Source organism: Pseudophryne corroboree, chromosome 5 (assembly GCF_028390025.1).
Source record: "Pseudophryne corroboree isolate aPseCor3 chromosome 5, aPseCor3.hap2, whole genome shotgun sequence".
NCBI classification, from domain to species: Eukaryota; Metazoa; Chordata; class Amphibia; order Anura; family Myobatrachidae; genus Pseudophryne; species Pseudophryne corroboree.
The window spans coordinates 402691583-402708204 of record NC_086448.1 but is presented as its reverse complement, the minus strand read 5'-3'; the positions used below and the strand labels follow the sequence as shown (position 1 = coordinate 402708204).

Sequence of the window (16622 nt, the reverse complement as noted above, 5' to 3'; positions counted from 1 at the left end):
GTTTTAATTTTTTTAAAGCAAATACATACTACTAAATAGAGTGTAATATTTTTTAGAATATGTATGAAGAGAACTCCAAAAATGTGTTGTATAATTACTACTAATGAAACAAATAGTGCGCAAGAAGTGGTTTAGAGAAATGTCCTGCTTAAACCCAGCTAATTGGTTTTGCGGGATCAAAGAGTAGATTGTTGAAATAGTGATGTTTTTAATAAAATTGTTGGCTTAGCAATTTGCGTATATCTGTGTTTTAAGATGCTATTTTGTTTCCTTTCCTTTCAGCTTGAAAGAAATCTGTAAACTCAAAGATGTGAATCCTCCAAGTTTAAGAAACTACAGAAGAGCTTGGCAAGAAGGAGCCATGAACAGTCTACCTTAATGGATATGATGCAAATGAACTGTAATGTCATTTTATTATGAAAAGGAAGCACTGAGGGAGATAGATGTATTGAGCTTAAGCAGTATCAGCCATTTTGTTAAGTAACAGCCATGATGTATTGAAGAAGAATTATGCGTTATTGAGAAATCATAATAATGCTGACATTTCATAGTTAGGACGTTCTATGAGAAGCAAGGTCGTAGCTATAAGTCTTGAAAACATGTTATTAGGCAGTTTGTCTTTGTTTAGACTTCTCTTGAAGGACACAGCGGAGGGGGTTAGCTAGAGGTGGTTTCTGGGAAGAGATGCATTTTGTTATACTTTGTGACGTATATATGAGTTTTTCATGAAAGTAACTTTCTGCTATATAATGTCATGCTGAATAAAGTAGCTTCAGTCTCATTTTGTGCACATAACTGCGTGTGTTGTCTGCTTCCTGGGATTCCCAATCAATTGGTAAACCAACTGTATCGTACACACAATTAAAGGGACTTGATAGAAGGAGGTTTATCTCCAACAATAGCATAAATGTCACGTGAACTACAGTGAGCTATGGTCTTGGTGGCTTACCCTTACCCAGCAGTCTTCTAGCCTCCTGCAATGCTAGGCTTCTCCTATAGCAGCCACCTTTCCAGGGTGAATTAGGTCCACCCCATACTCAGATGCCCCCAGGTTTTATGTATGGACAAGGTGACTATTGGAGGTTGGCCAACAGTAAATTGCAGTATGGTGAGATGCTCACTGGATACAACCTAGGTATCGCTGCACTACACACAGGTGGAGAGAAATAACCGAATGCACGTGAGTGCAACAATGCACAGGTAGGATTATAATCTTAACACAATCAATATATACATGCAACAATGCACAGGGTGTTATTAACAACAAGACTGTATATACATACAACAATCCACAGGATATTATGAATAATGAATAAATGCAAAGGCAAGAATCTGTGTGGAGTTCCACACAAAACCTGAACACAAGGCTAGCTGGATCAGATCAGGAAATCAGTCAGGCAGGGTCTCAGAATCACGGGTGTTTCAGAGGCTGACAGGTTCTCACAAGAGCAAGAACAGTCACCAGCGATATGGGAGAGGTCAGGAAGGGAATATTAATGGTGCTTGCACCAATCAGAATCCTGTAGTCTAATTAACAAAACTCTATACAGCTGCCCTGCTGCAAGTACACCACACCTTAAGCAACGGGGAACACTGTCTGTCTCTGGTGTCCCCGTTGCTGTCTGCCTCTGGTGTCCGCACCGGGCATTGGGAGCGGTGGCTCCCAATGCCCGGCATCCGCCTGTTGCTAGGCGCCGGGTGGGAACATGAGGCATTGCACCCAGCGTCATCCTGTTGCTAGGTTCTGGGCGGTGATCAGTGGGAGATGCGGCATCCCGGCTCCAAGGCAACGGCCAGGATGCTCTTATCCTGCTGCAGCTGCTCCTTACAATAAAAAGAGTATAGGGAACATTAATTAGCCCAGCGACCCAGACCTGTTAGGAACAGTACAAAAATGATGAGGGGGGGAGGAGAGAGGGGACGTAAAAAGACAAGATAGAGGGAACAATGGTATATCGGTCAACAGAGGAAATGTATGGAGAAATAGACTAATGACAATATGTATACACCGTGCACTTCCATAATATAAGAGACACAAAAAGATTTCATTGAGCAATAACACGGGTCCTAATGAGAAGGGGAGAATTCCACCCGAACATAAACAATCATGTAACGGAGAAGCCAGGGAAAGACAATACATAATATGAGAACACACACAGAGAAAAATAGTACAATAGAAACAGTAAAAGAGAAATATGAATGTGAGGGCATCAGAAAGCATAATAAAATACAAACGAGGTATAAGACAATGGGGGTAATTCCAAGTTGATCGCAGCAGGAATTTTGTTAGCAGTTGAGCAAAACCATGTGCACTGCAGGGGAGGCAGATATAACATGTGCAGAAAGAGTTAGATTTGGGTGGGTTATTTTAGTTCTGTGCAGGGTAAATACTGGCTGCTTTATTTTTACACTGCAAATTAAATTCCTGCTGCGATCAACTTGGAATTACCCCCAATAAAACACTATCTCACAAACTTTCGCAGGATACTGGACTCTGGTGAGGTCATCAGGGAAGGAGGAAGAACAATAAAAGTCACAAATGTCTACCAAAGTATGTCAACAAATGCGCTGGGATAGTAGCTCACACCATGGAAACATCAGGGGTAGGGAAAGCAGTTCATCAGCCAGTTAAAGGGTCAGAGATGTCCGCTTGCTGGGAACGGGCATGTTCTCATTAATAAGCTGCGACATCTGACGGTGAGGTACAATCCATATGAGAGGATCCATCATAGATACGAAGATGGGCTGGGTATAGCAAGCCAAACTTATGGCCCTCTGCGACTAATTACGAGCAAGCTGGCGAGAAAGCTTTTTGGACCCTAGTCAATTCCATGGAGTAGTCCTGAAAAATGTAGAGACGATGGCCCTCCAATTGTAAATCCGTCACTCGGCGCGACGCTGACCAAAAGGCAACCTTGTGGAGGTAATGGAGGCATTTAAACAATGTGACACAAGGACAAGGTTTACTCGGGGTCGGTATTGGAACCACTCTATGTACCCGTTTAATAATAAGATCACGACAGTCCTGTTCAATGCCCAGCAGAGAAGAGACGGGAGAGTATTGTGTACAAAGTGCGAAAGAGAGCTCCCTTTCATTGATTCTGCCAGACCAGCCAGCCTGATATTGTTTGATGCGATCTATTCTCAAAATCGTCGAGCTTGTTCCATATCTGGTAATTATTAGTAATGAGTTCCTTCATTAATTACTTTATATCATCCATGCCATGAGCGATAGCAGCAAGTTGGGATTCAGTATGAGTCACCCTCTGTGTAAGCTTTTGTAGCTGCTCATAGGCAAATGCAGGGGGGGGGGGGTGTTCTGGTTGCCAAGAAATCCCCCTCCTCTTGGCAAGTGGTAAATTATGACAACAATAGCTATGGTATATAATATGATTACTACAGCTTCTGCTGCATCATGCAGAGCTGCTGCACATGCCCAGTGGTAGCAGCTTTTTCAACCAAGTTTGCTGTGTGTGTGGTTATGAGCCTTCATTCAGTGCACTGGACCAAAGAGTAGCTACCAGTAAGAAGAGACAGGAGCCTTAACATGAGGTGGGAGAATTTGTGCTTAGAAAGTGCAGTACTGGTTCTATAATGTTTGTGCATTTATTTATTATAGGCTGTTTAACCTTTTACTGACCACATATCTTATTTATATTATTTAAATATGTTTTATGCAGCCTATACAATATACTATTGGATACATACTAATTGCCGTTGGACGGGATCCCGACTGGCATGATCCCTTGCGGCTTGACAAAAGTTATATTCTCCTCTATTGGTGTCGTGGATACCCACAGAGTGAGAATAGCCTGTGTCGCTGGTAATTCGGAGGCAGCATTTCACCCCCTTTTGGGATTACGGTGTCGGTATTCTGATCGCCGGGATCCTGATTGGCGGTATTGTAACCACTGCCCCTATAGCTAATCTATACTGTATTCCATGTTACGCAGAGTGTGATATTTGCAGATTGCATTTGGAAACCTCCCTCTAGAAATCCTGCATTTGCCACTGGCTGCTATATGATATCAGACACCGCCTGAGAAAGAGGAGTAAAACTAATTGAGGATTTAGGTAGACTAGAGGAATGGTCAAGAGTATGGCAATTACAGTTTAATTCAAAAAATGCAAAATCATGCACTTTGGTCTTAAACATCCAAAGACTAAATATAGTATTAAAGTCATTATATTGGAAACTACTGAGGAGGAAAGGTACTGTATCTAGGAGTCACTATTTCAGGCGACTTAAAGGCAGTTAGCAAATTAACAAATCAAATAGGTAGACAAGTGAGATGCTTGGTTGCATAGGGAGAGGAATCAGCTGCAAAGAGAAAGAATGAATAATGCCACTGTATAAGTCATTGGTACAGCCTCATCTAGTATACTGTATTCAAGTCTGGAGGCTTTCGGCAGAATGTAATAGAGTTCGGGATTGCCAGAGATGTTTTTTTGTAAGGGGCAATCACTTACAAGGCAAAGCTTTGCCTTGTTAGTGATTGCCCCTTTAAAAACAAAAACAGAGATCGTCTGGCATCCGGTTCCTCCAGTGTTCTCAGACTCCATTATACTCCGCCCCACATTTTCAGAAGAATAAAAATATATTAGAGACAGTATAAAGAAAGACAACTAGAATGGTTTATGGCCTATGTCAAAAAAACTTACCAGGAAAGACTAAAAGATCTTAACATTTATAGGGCAGATGTATTAAGCTGGACAAGGCATAAGGAAGTGATAAACCAGTGATATGTGCAAGGTGATAAAGGCACCAGCCAATATGTAAATCAACAGTTAGGATCTTATTGGCTGGTGCCATTATCACCTTGTACATATCACTGGTTTATCATTTCCTTATGCCTTCTCCAGGTTATTACATCTGCCCCATAGTTTGGAGCAGAGAAGGGAAAGGGGGGACACAGAAATTAGAGATGAGCAGGTTCGGTTCTCTGAAAACCGAACCCACCCGAACATTGAGATCAGAGTCGGGATCCGAGCCCGGCTCGGGTTTTCCCGCCAGCCTCGGATCCAAAAGCCAAGCAAAATGTCATCATCCTGCTGTCGGATTCTTGCAGGTATTGGATTCTATACAAGTCCCTGTTGCATAGGTGCCATCTTCACTCCGGCATTGGAGATTGTACAGTGTACATGTGCCACCTGTCTGTGCTGTGAGCTATTCCTTAAGGGGGGACTTTATGAACTTAAGGAAGGGGCTGCTGTGGTACTCTGGTGTACACAAGGGGCTGCTTCAGGGGTGCTGTGTCCATAAACTGTGGCTGTCTGACTGAAAGGGGTTGCTCTGTCTGTCCATCAAGGGCTGTGTCCTTCAGGGGTGCAATGTGTGATACAAAAAAAATACATATTTCTGACTCATTTGTGTGACACTGTCAGTAAAGCTAAACCGCAGTGTGTAATAATATATATTTCTGACTCATTTGTGCGACACTGTAACCGCAGTGTGTCATATAAAAAATAATATATATATATTTCTGAATAATTTGTGCAACACTGTAAACACAGTGTGTGATATAAAAATATTCTATATACAGTAGATCTATCTCATTTGTGCAACACTGGAACCACAGTGTGTCATATGAAAAATAATATATAAATTTCTGAATTATTTGTGTGACACTAACTGTAGTGTGGGATATAAAAAATAAAATCTATTTCTGACACATTTGTGCGACACTGTAACTGCAGTGTGTGACATGAAAAATTATAAATTTATTTCTGACTCATTTGTGGGACACTGTTACGTCAGTGTGTGATATAAAAAATAATATATATATCTCTGATTCATTTGTGTGACACTGTAACCGCAGTGTGTGATTTAAAAAAAGAATATCTATATTTCTGACTCATTTGTGCGACGTAACAGCAATGTGTGATATAAAAAGTATTAAACATTTCTGACTCATTTGTGTAACACTGTCGGTGAAGCTAAATCACAGGGTGTAATATATATTTCTGACTCATTTGTGCGACACTGTAACCGCAGTGTGTGATATGAGAAAAAAAATTCTGACTCATTTGTGTGGCACTGTAACCGCAGTGTGTGATGTAAAAAACGGTATATTTATTTCTCACTCATTCGTGCGACACTGTACGACACTGTAGTGTGTGATATAAAAAATACATATTTCTGACTCATTTGTGCAAAACTGTTGCTGTACCCCACTTCATGTTGATAGAAATGGAGGACAAACAATTGAGAGATCAAGAACCACTTACTACTACTACTAGTGCTGAAGCTGCTGCCACTAGTCATGACAATGCAAGTTCACCAACATCATCAGCTAAGGCCAATGCCCAATGGCATAGAGCGTGACCTGTGTGACCAGCATTCAGCTCTACAATTTCTTTCCAGGCCTGTGTGTGCTCAGTGCCCAGCTCTCCTTTCAAGCCCTCCCTTCCCTTACATGTGTGCTCTGTGACCTGTGTGCCCAACTCTCAATGTACTCCAGGCCTGTGTGTGCCCAACTCTCCTTTCAAGCCTGCTCTGTGCCCAGCACCCAGCTCTCCTTCCAGGCCCGCTCTCAACAGCCTCTCCCAGCGAGTACGCATCTCCTCTGATCTCTGGGTGATTACATCAGCAGCCAGTGCCCTGGAAGGACCAATCAGTGGCTTTTGCAATTACCTGGGGCAAAACACCCAGGTAAGAACTGTTTTCACTGCAGTGTACCTGATTTTACCCACTAAAAACCCTGCTCAATAACCGGAAAGAAATCATGGGTCAGCAGACCCAGGATTTTTTTCTTAGGAGATGTTTCAGGCAGCGGAAAAGGGGTATTAGACACTACTATGGTTCATAAAATATACTATGGCACTATTATGGAGCATAAAATTAACTGCTGCAGAGCGGTGTATTTCTCAACACAATGGGACGGGGCCCCTTTAAAATGTTACTAAGTTCTGGCTATGCCCCTGAGTGGGAGCCAAGTGTAGAGATTACAGTGGAAGTGCAGTAATGTATTATTATTGGGTTGTGATGGTGTAGAAAAGGTTAGGAAATGTGTTGCTACAGAGCAATAGAGAAATGTGTTGCTACATGGGATTGTCATGCCCCCAGTGATGGTGCATCATGCTTTGCGGTACTGCACACACTTCAGGCATCAAAGGCACCTTTTAACAATGCTGCAAGATCCACTCATAAATTGTATGTATTTAACATGTTTAAGCAAGTACAGTTTTATTGTGTCCCCATATTTCAATGCAATCTCCCAAAGCAGTCCTCTGTCTAGAAAAGGTTATGCACCCCTGGCATAAGCACTCTACTATAAGTTGTATTCTGAATCTGCAAATGAAAAGTTTTTCACTGTTGAGTCTATCTGTTTGTGTTTGTCATAGTAATTTCCTTGCCATTTCCTTGCTTTAATTTATACTTTTGTATAAAAATAGTTTAAGAATTGTCACTGTCTGTGCCACATGTACTGAAGCTAGAATAAACAAACATGATATGATTGTGAAAAGCTAATAAAATAGTATCACATCAGCCTCTCTTCTACTACAGTATATACGTATGCTACTGGGCAAACAGACATTAAAGTGAGCCGGAACGGCACTGTCTGTGCCATGTGTACTGTAGCTAGAATAAACATACATGATATGACTGTGAAAAGCTTCTACTACAGTATATACACATGCTACTGGGCAAACAGACATTAAAGTGAGCTAGAACGGAGCGGAGCTGCATTCCATCAGTTCCATTTGGAGCCATAACGCAGTTCCGCTTCCTCCGGCTCAACTAACTCATGAGGGTATTATGTGTATTTGGGGTGCTACTACTGTGGACTTCCTGTATAAAGGGCACTAATGTGTGTCATAACAAGAATAAGGGACACTACTGTGTGGTGTAATGTTAATAAGATTGTGCTACTGTGCGACATAATTTGAACAGGGAACACTATTGGGTGACCACACTCCTTTCTTTTTGAGACCACACCCCTTTTGCGGCACATGGCGCAATCCCTTTATTTCACAGGCGTGTGTGTGTGTGTGTGTGTGTGTGTGGGAGGGGGGGGGGTGAGTTCCACCACCTTTAAGCACTGAAACAGACAATACACTTTTTTCTTTACTTTGTTCCAGCAATGTTGCAGATCTATGCTAAACAGAAATTTAAATACTGTTTAAAGACAGAAAGATAATCATTGCTTGGAAACCTTTCTATCATCCATTGTGGAATATGAAAAAAAGTCATCTGCAAATGGATCTATTAGATTTTAGCTACTACAGCTTTGGACATTACATTTTACAAACCCTTATTTTCAAAAATCCCACAAGTTTATGAATGTTTATCATACGCAAATAGGATAATTATGTGAATGCACTGAATATATGAATTCCTGCATTTTGAGCTGAGGTGAAGGGGGGGGGGGGGGGCAGCTGTGTTTGCATATACTTTTCCTCTTTGCCATACAGTACACACCATCATTAGATGTTCCTTCTCTGATTCAAATTGTAGTTTTCTCTTTGACAGCTGAGGACAGCTTATCCTTTCCTGTCACTATGGTAAATACAATATCACTTCTTCAAAAAGAGTCATGGCAAGATGGGAGAAAATGTTAAGATCAGATCAATCTTGAGTTCAGTAACTTCCTAGAAGATATATAATAATTAGAGCTTGGATGAGATAAAACTGTATTTTCAGCACATGCACACTCAAGTGTAACATTTCCTAAATTTTTTATGTTACATGTAAAACAAGATTAACTGTTTTTTTCCACCTTCTTCCTAAGCACAAATTACTTTAGATCGAGCTGTTACTAATGTTTCAAGTTTGCACATGAGAATTATTATAAAGGCACAGTCCTGACTATATTTTGAGGCCATAATGGAGGAGATGTACTAAGCCTTGGAGAGTGATAAAATGGAAAGAGATAAAGTACCTGCCAATCAAATCCTTACAGTTAGGTTCTTTATCTCTCTCCAAGGCTTAGTACATCTGCCCTTGTTACTTTTAAATTGTTCTATCTAGGAGATCCAGATGGGGAATATGAGGTAATGATCACTGACAACTTGAGCTGGTTCACTTAAGTTTTTTTTCTATTAACACACAGATGGTATGTGCTCATCCAGTAATCAGAATATGAATCAGAGTCAGCTTTATTGGCCAGGTACACTTGTGTATACTAGTTATTTGTTTTCGGTTTACAGCGCAGCAGCCAGGGGGGAACACGTAGACAAGAGGGGGGAATAAATGCAGTGGACAGATTAAGTAAAAGTACATGGTGTTCGTTCCAATCAGAAGATCGGAGTAGAGTGGCTGGACAGTCAGTCCGCCCAGCAATTTTTCAGGAGTTCAGCAGGTGGACTGCTTGTGGAAAGAAGCTTTTGAGGCTTCTATTGGTTCTGGTGGGAATGGCCCTATATCTTTTCCCAGATGGCAGCAGGTTGAGCTCGCCATAGCCTGGGTGCGGCGGATCATTGGCTATCCTAGTCACCTGTGTTTTGGCTCTGGACTGATACAGATCATGGACAGGTGGGAGGTCAACTCCGATGATCTTCTCAGCGGACCTTACCACTCTTTGTAGCCTGCGTTTGTCTCTCTTGCTGGCGGAGCTATACCAGACGATACAACTAAGACCAAACTTTAAAAATAACCGACCATTTGAACAACCCAGATAACAGAACATTGACTGAGATGTAAACTGGGCTTGTAACTAACTGCCTGTGGCCACTCTCTTGGGGATCCGTTCAGGATCCTGGTAAGTCAGAATACCAATGGTGGAATCCTGACACTAGTTGGAATGGTGACGCTGACATTCTGACAGCAAGGATCACAAATGAGCAGCCACCGCCATGCCAGAAAGGTAAGCTGTGCAGAGGAGTAGGTAGGTTTAGGCTGCAGGGAGAGGGTTAGGGTTAGGCTGCACCTAGGGGGGGGGGGGGGGGTTAGGTTTAGGCTGCAGGCAGGAGGGGGTTAGGTTTAGGCACCCCCCAGGGAGGGTCAGGGTTAGGCTATGGAGGGGTTAGGGTTAGGCTGTGGGAAGGGGGGGGGTTAGGATTAGGCTGCAGGTAGGGGTGGTAGGTTTATGCTGTGGAAAGGGATGGTTAGGGGGCTAGGGGATGCAAGTATACCTACCTACGTATGTTGGGATTCTAGCCAACGGGATGCCATGGTTGGTATTCAGACTGCCTGCATCCCGACCACTGAATTACTTTGGAAAACTTGGAGATTAGCTTAGTTCGAGGGAGCTAGCTATGACAGCAGGTTGGTAATGGTGGTTCTGGTCATTGGCCACAGGTCACAGGTATCTCCAATAGAATTTTCAGTGTAAATACGTTGAGTACAGAGGCACAGCTCTGGCTGAACGCTGTTAGATATGCTGTACTGGCAAAAATCACTCACAGTGGGCTTATGGAAATAATTTGTCCCTGAAAACCTGGTTATTAAAAGCAAACAACCACTGTACAATAGGCAGATGGTCCCAACAGTGGAAATTTGAGGATAACATTATATTGCTGTATAAACATTTGAGCAGTGAATAACTGCCAGCAGCATTTTTTGCATCAAACCAGGATATGATATCTAGAGTAGAGAATTTTTGGGTACACTAACCAGCAGCATAATTAAATTGATAAAATACAAGATGAGAGCAGTAATCTAATTTCTATACCACAGGTTTGGAACTAATATAGAGAACGATAAAAACTTATTGAGAGCAGAAATACCATAAGAAGGGAATACACAGGGATATAGATACAAGAGTCCTTTATTGTAACAAAAACACAGCCTGGAAGCATATACAATAGATTTATAAAGGTCATAGGAAATACAATATCATTTTCATATACATTGCTAACACATGAGAGTACAGTGTGTGGTTTTAAAACACTATATGTTACACTTTGTCTTGTCACTTGTACTTAGTTTTTTAATATTTCAGTTATAGGCGTTTTATGAAGAATTAATAAAAGTTATATTTTATATGTGTACTAATTTGTATCAGTGTGCCACTATAAGACCAAGTCTTTTTTCTCTCCTTTGAACATATCCTTGTATATTAGCTAGGACAATAGAATGGAGGGCACACAGAGATATTTGTTCAGCATCTTGAGATTGTTAAGTAAAAGCTCTTGCTTCATTGTGATGATGAGAAAGGAATTATCACGCCTGAGTCTAGGTAAGGAGTGAATAGCTGTCTGGAGAGCCTGGGGTTTGCTGAGGTCTGTGGGAGGGCTTGTACTGAAAGTACTGTCGGGGAGGTAATCTCAGGAAAGAGAGGGCGTACAAGTGAGAGACCATTTCCTGCACCAGGTGTCTGTTGTGACCTGATGCAAATAGTGTGCAAACTAAAGAAGTCGGCCTCCCACCCTGGATCTCCCAGGAGGAGGACCATCCTGTCAGGCTGAGGGTTTTTCTTTGGGCTTGGTAGCCAGGCATCTGGAACCCAGGCCTGCTTGGTTTTGGGCTTAGAGGCCTTGTGGAGTGTTACAGTCGAGGAAAGGCCTGACCTCTGGCCTTGCCTGGGGGAACAACAACAGAGAGAAAGGTGCCCATATAACCTAAGGTACCAGAGAAACCTTATTACAGCTCACCTTCAGGTTAGAGGGAATTGCCAATCCCTAATACACTCCCCTCACTTTTTTTTCCAATTTTTGCCCTGGGGGAGAAAAGTCCGAAAGGAGAAAGACCGAGGCCAGGAAGAGGAGGCTGTTGGCAGGAAAGCTGTTTTAGAGGCTGCAAGAGTAGGGACAATTTTGTCCAGCTCAGGTCCAAAAAGAATCTCCCTTGCATAAGGGAGTGCTTCAAGGGCATTCTTAGAATCTACGTCAGCTTTCAATGAGTGGACCACCACTGACGTAGTCGAAGCTTTGGAGGTTAGTAGGGCAGTATCCAGAGCTGCTTCACCAATATAAAAGGCTGCATCTCTGATATTTGCAATGATTGACAGTTGCTCCCATGTAGCGCCTGATGGAAAGCTGGTCTCTAGGGCATCTGCATAGCTCTCTGTAGCCTTAGCCAACCAGGCAGTAGCATGGCAGGGTGAGAAATAGTTCCTGTAAGAGAATATATAGATTTAAGACATGCATCTAACTGTCTATCTGTCATCTCCTTCAGGAAAGATGCTATAGGGATAGGTAACATTAAGTTTTTTACTAAGCATATCACGTGACATTCCACTGCCGATGGATTTTACCACTTAGTAGAATCCACTGCTGGAAGAGGGTAAAATGAATTCAGATTCTTAGGCACATGGAACTTTTCGCTAGGAGCCTTCCATGCATCACAAATTAGCTCAGTAAAGTGATCTGAGTGGGAAAATTCCACCACCACTATCTCTGGCATTTGCAAAGAGGATCCTTTGCTTTAGTTCCTCATTTTCCAATTGAAGAGGAAATTTAACAGCCATCACTAAAGCAGCCATGTTGAATTTAGACTGAAGGCTCTTCTGAGAGGGAAACAGCATCAGAGAGACCTGCATTTTCTGCATCATCAGAATCCGAAAGCAGCGTACAATGTGAGGATGGCACAGTACGCTTAGCAGTGTTACTAGGCAAGGGTCCCTGACCCAGCAACATATGATGAAAAGCAGCAGAAGAGGCAGCCAGATTCTGCACAGAGGCAGAAAACATGTCCATCCATGTGGGAGAGACAGGCGTGACTGGTATAACCTGGTGTACCTTTTGAAACTGGTGCAGCAATCCCACAGGGGGAGCTATGCCAGGGCTGTAATGCAGTCCACTATCTTTGCCAGCATTTGAGAGAAAAAAAGCCCAAGGGGGTTCTTGTGCTGGAATTGGAGGGGCTGACTGGCCAGGTGGGGAATAACAAGCGGCACACATATTATCTTTCACCACATCCTGTGGAGTTAAACCTGTTGAACAGTATCTGCAGGACACAAGTGTATGACCCAGAGCCTGTTTATTTCCCTTGCTGCAATGAGCAGTATGTAACACAAAACACTATGTGACAATTTTTCTCCACAAATGCAGTGAAATGTGGAGTACAGTAAACCCTTTACACACCAGGTATCGTAGGGTTACAGTGAGAAAGTGGGAAAGTTATAGTTTGACAGAAAGGAAAAAGCAGACAGCAGAGTTAGCATAAGTCACATACAATGCAGAATATGTAATAAAACTGCAATGGGCATTAAATTCAACTACTCAGCTGCAGTGACTGGTAGGAAATAGTGCTGTATAACCTTACTCCTGGGAGAGGTATACAGTAAGACTGGACCAAGAGTTCCCAGAGACCTGCAGAGCTGTGAAAATGGCTGCCATGTGTATCAGAGGCGGGAAGACCACTGTGGAATTACACCCTGGGCTGGGAGAGGCTGCTGCAGAAGTGCTGACCTCCACTTGCTGACATAAGCCAACTGGTTCTCTGTCCTATTAAAGTTAAAAGCAGCCACACTGTTATAAGGGTTACCCAGCTCCTGCTGGCACTAAAAGAAAACTGTGGAACAAGAGCTGTGGGTGAGGTATGAAGGAGAAGGACCAGTGCATATTGAGAGCTAAAAAGCTTAACTTGACTCTGTCTGAACTGGCCTTTGCTCTACACATTCAATCTGTCTCTAAATAATGTTTGGCATTTAGTACTGATCCCAATGTTACATGCATTAAAAAACGTATCCAAAATATGACCCTACAGTATCTTACACAAGACACTGTAAAAACTCTAATCCATGCACTCATTATCTCCCACATTGATTACTGCAATAGTCTCCTTACTGGTCTTCCCAAGAAAAGACTCTCACCACTACAATCCATTCTGAATGCAGCTCAAAGCTAATCTTTCTAGCAAGACGTTCATCGTCTTCTGATACTCTCTGTTAGTCCCTCCATTGGTTGCCCATATTCTACCATGTTCAATATAAAATACTTCTACTCACATACAGTAAAAAGCTTTTAACCAAACTACACTAACATATATCTCAAAATATCTCCCAACTTGACCTCTTCGCTCTGCACAAGATCTACGTCTCTCATCTGTACGGATTACTTGCTCCCATTCACAACTGCAGGACTTTATTCGGGCACACACATTATTGAATGACCTCCCATGTATGATAAGGCTCTCCTCTTGCCTCCAAACTTTCAAGCGTTCCCTAAAAACTCACCTCTTCAGGTAAGCCTATCAAATTCCTGAACTGCCCACATAACCTTCAGGAGCATTCATCTCTAATTACGGAATCAGTATGATATACCAGCGCATAATACCGACAGGGGTGAGTATGGGGTGTTCTCTCCTCTCTCCATGCCCCTAACCCTAACCCACCCTACCCGTAGCCTAAACCTAACCTTACCCTTAGTGCCTAACACTAACACCCCCTCGAAGGGTGCTTAATCCTTTAATCTGTTCCTAATGCCTAAACCTAACCCTACCTCCCCCACAGCCTAACTTTATACCGACACCTATTTATCCACTTGGGGTGTCCTCTCAGTGCAGCGAGCCCACAAGGGGGTCTTTTGCGCTCACCCTGCTGCCGGCATCCCAGCACCAGGCATCCCGCGGTTGGGATTCTGACCTCCGGGATAACAGGCACCGGTATATTGATACCAACCCAAAATGTTAACACAAATTAATTTACTGAGGAGAAAGAAACATACATACATACAAAATACATCAAATACAATTCTAAATGATAGTTATACAGTAGATTCCCAGTGTCAGCATTGATGGTAATATATTCAGTACTACAGTTTGGTTTGGTATACAAACTGGTAGATTCCTCCACTGCAAAGTCTCTATACTTGTGTAACTAACTTCTAGTTAGTATGTACTGTACAACTTGTCAATTGACAGGAAACAAATGTGGACATCAGAAACCTTATTATGAAATAGTCAGCAAATTTTGTCAATCACAGTATCTGACATTAATCCAATATAGCGACTGATGGTAGTCCTTTTTATTCTCTAATCCAGAATTCTGAGGACCACTCAGTAAAATGGTAATAATTTGTCCACTGTGTTCATAATTATTTATTTAAAAGCTTTGTTTTACCACTGAAATAATCATTCACATGGATCTTTGCTCCAGGAGCAAACAAAAACAGAAACATCTATTGAGTGGCATACTGTAACTGTGGCTTTCTCTATGCACTGTTGAAAGGAATGAAGTAAAATTTCTACTCCTTTAATGTACTTCCTCAGAAGGTAACCGTTGCTACGGAGAAACGCATCAAGGTTTCTCCCTTACCGCACACAGTTCCTGCACTATTGGCGACTTTCACTGCTGGCACCTGCCCATCTGCATCGGTGCATTTGTGTTGGAACCCACCTTACCTATCTCAGGCTAGGAGCCGCGCTCTCCCTCCCCGGACCATTGCTTTCATCGCCGCCACCTGACAGCATACCCGTGCCCTTGCCTGGAGATGGAAGATTTCATATCAGTCGGTGAGCTCCAGCACGGCGCGGTCTCCCACCAGGATCCTTCTGGGACATTTCAGGTGATCTCACAGCTTTCTGCATGCAAGCAGCAGCTGCACCCATTTCATACATCGGTTTGGACAGCCCAATGTATGTGAGCTCTCATTTTATCATTCTAAGCCATTAAGGAACTGTGTTGATGATATTATTTATACAATTACTATTGAGTTATTTTACAAATTTTTCATCTGATTGCGGTCTGGAGACATTATGTTTTATTGCAAAATCTCTGTATTTTAGACATTTAATCTATGCTATTAAAAATTAATTATTTTTTTTTTAGTTTCTATATTGCTACAGCACTCCCTTATCTCTCATTGAGTGATTACTTTGTTGCAGCTTTCTATGGTCTTCTTATGGGAGCAGCACATGTTCATTTCCAAGAAGTAATTAACTAATTATATATCTATTAATTATAATTCAGAGCGCCTGATCTTATTATATTTAGTATATAATTTATTGAGACTTTGCTTCCAGATCTAACTAACCTACAAAATAATATATGAAATTATGTACCAAAACCTTACACGAAAGACTGAGTTAATTTCCATGTACAAAAACCAAATGGTATTATTTTAAATAATTGAAAATATTTTCATTCTACATATAATTACAGAATGTATTTGGGATGTCCATCAAATAAATGTCATTTTTTAATTCATTACATAAATTGAAATAATAATAATGTATTATTATTATTATTATTATTATTATTATTATTATCAAACATCTATGTAAGTAGATTAAATACCAAAATAGTTCCTATTTTGATCCATCATGGTGCATTGAAAATAAAGTCATTAATTCATATCTTGGGTAGTCATGAGCCCATTGTTATGCCATCACACAGAATTAATATTAGAATCAGTGCCATAATAGGGCTTTAAGATGCAGCAGTGGATGTGCAGCAGTGCCCGGAGTATCTTGAAGACGCTCCAAGCAGCTGTTCCCATGACAGGGTGCCTGCCCACAACATCCAAAGAACCCCTGCTAGCCAAATGCAAGGGTGTGTGGTGGCAAGGGTGCCCCAAGCCCTATGGTGCAATATGGCAGCAACAGTGTCCTGTGCTCTGTGCCTAGTTCAGAAGTGGTTTTCATTGATTATCAAAAGTATAAAACTGTAAAATCAGGGGGGAAAATTCAAATACAATATTATCCATTCTTTTAACATTAGTTTATAGCTGTAAAAACCATCATTATATAATAAAAAAAATAATCTATGCATAGTAAGCATGAAATTGCTATTTAATAA

General features: G+C 41.7%; 1 protein-coding gene across 10 annotated transcripts in view; it reads right to left on the bottom strand.

Annotated features, from left to right (window-relative positions):
• LOC134927784 (poly(rC)-binding protein 3-like) overlaps positions 1-16622 on the bottom strand; it is a 2026162-nt gene that overhangs the window by 1193504 nt on the left and 816036 nt on the right. The window lies entirely within an intron of this gene.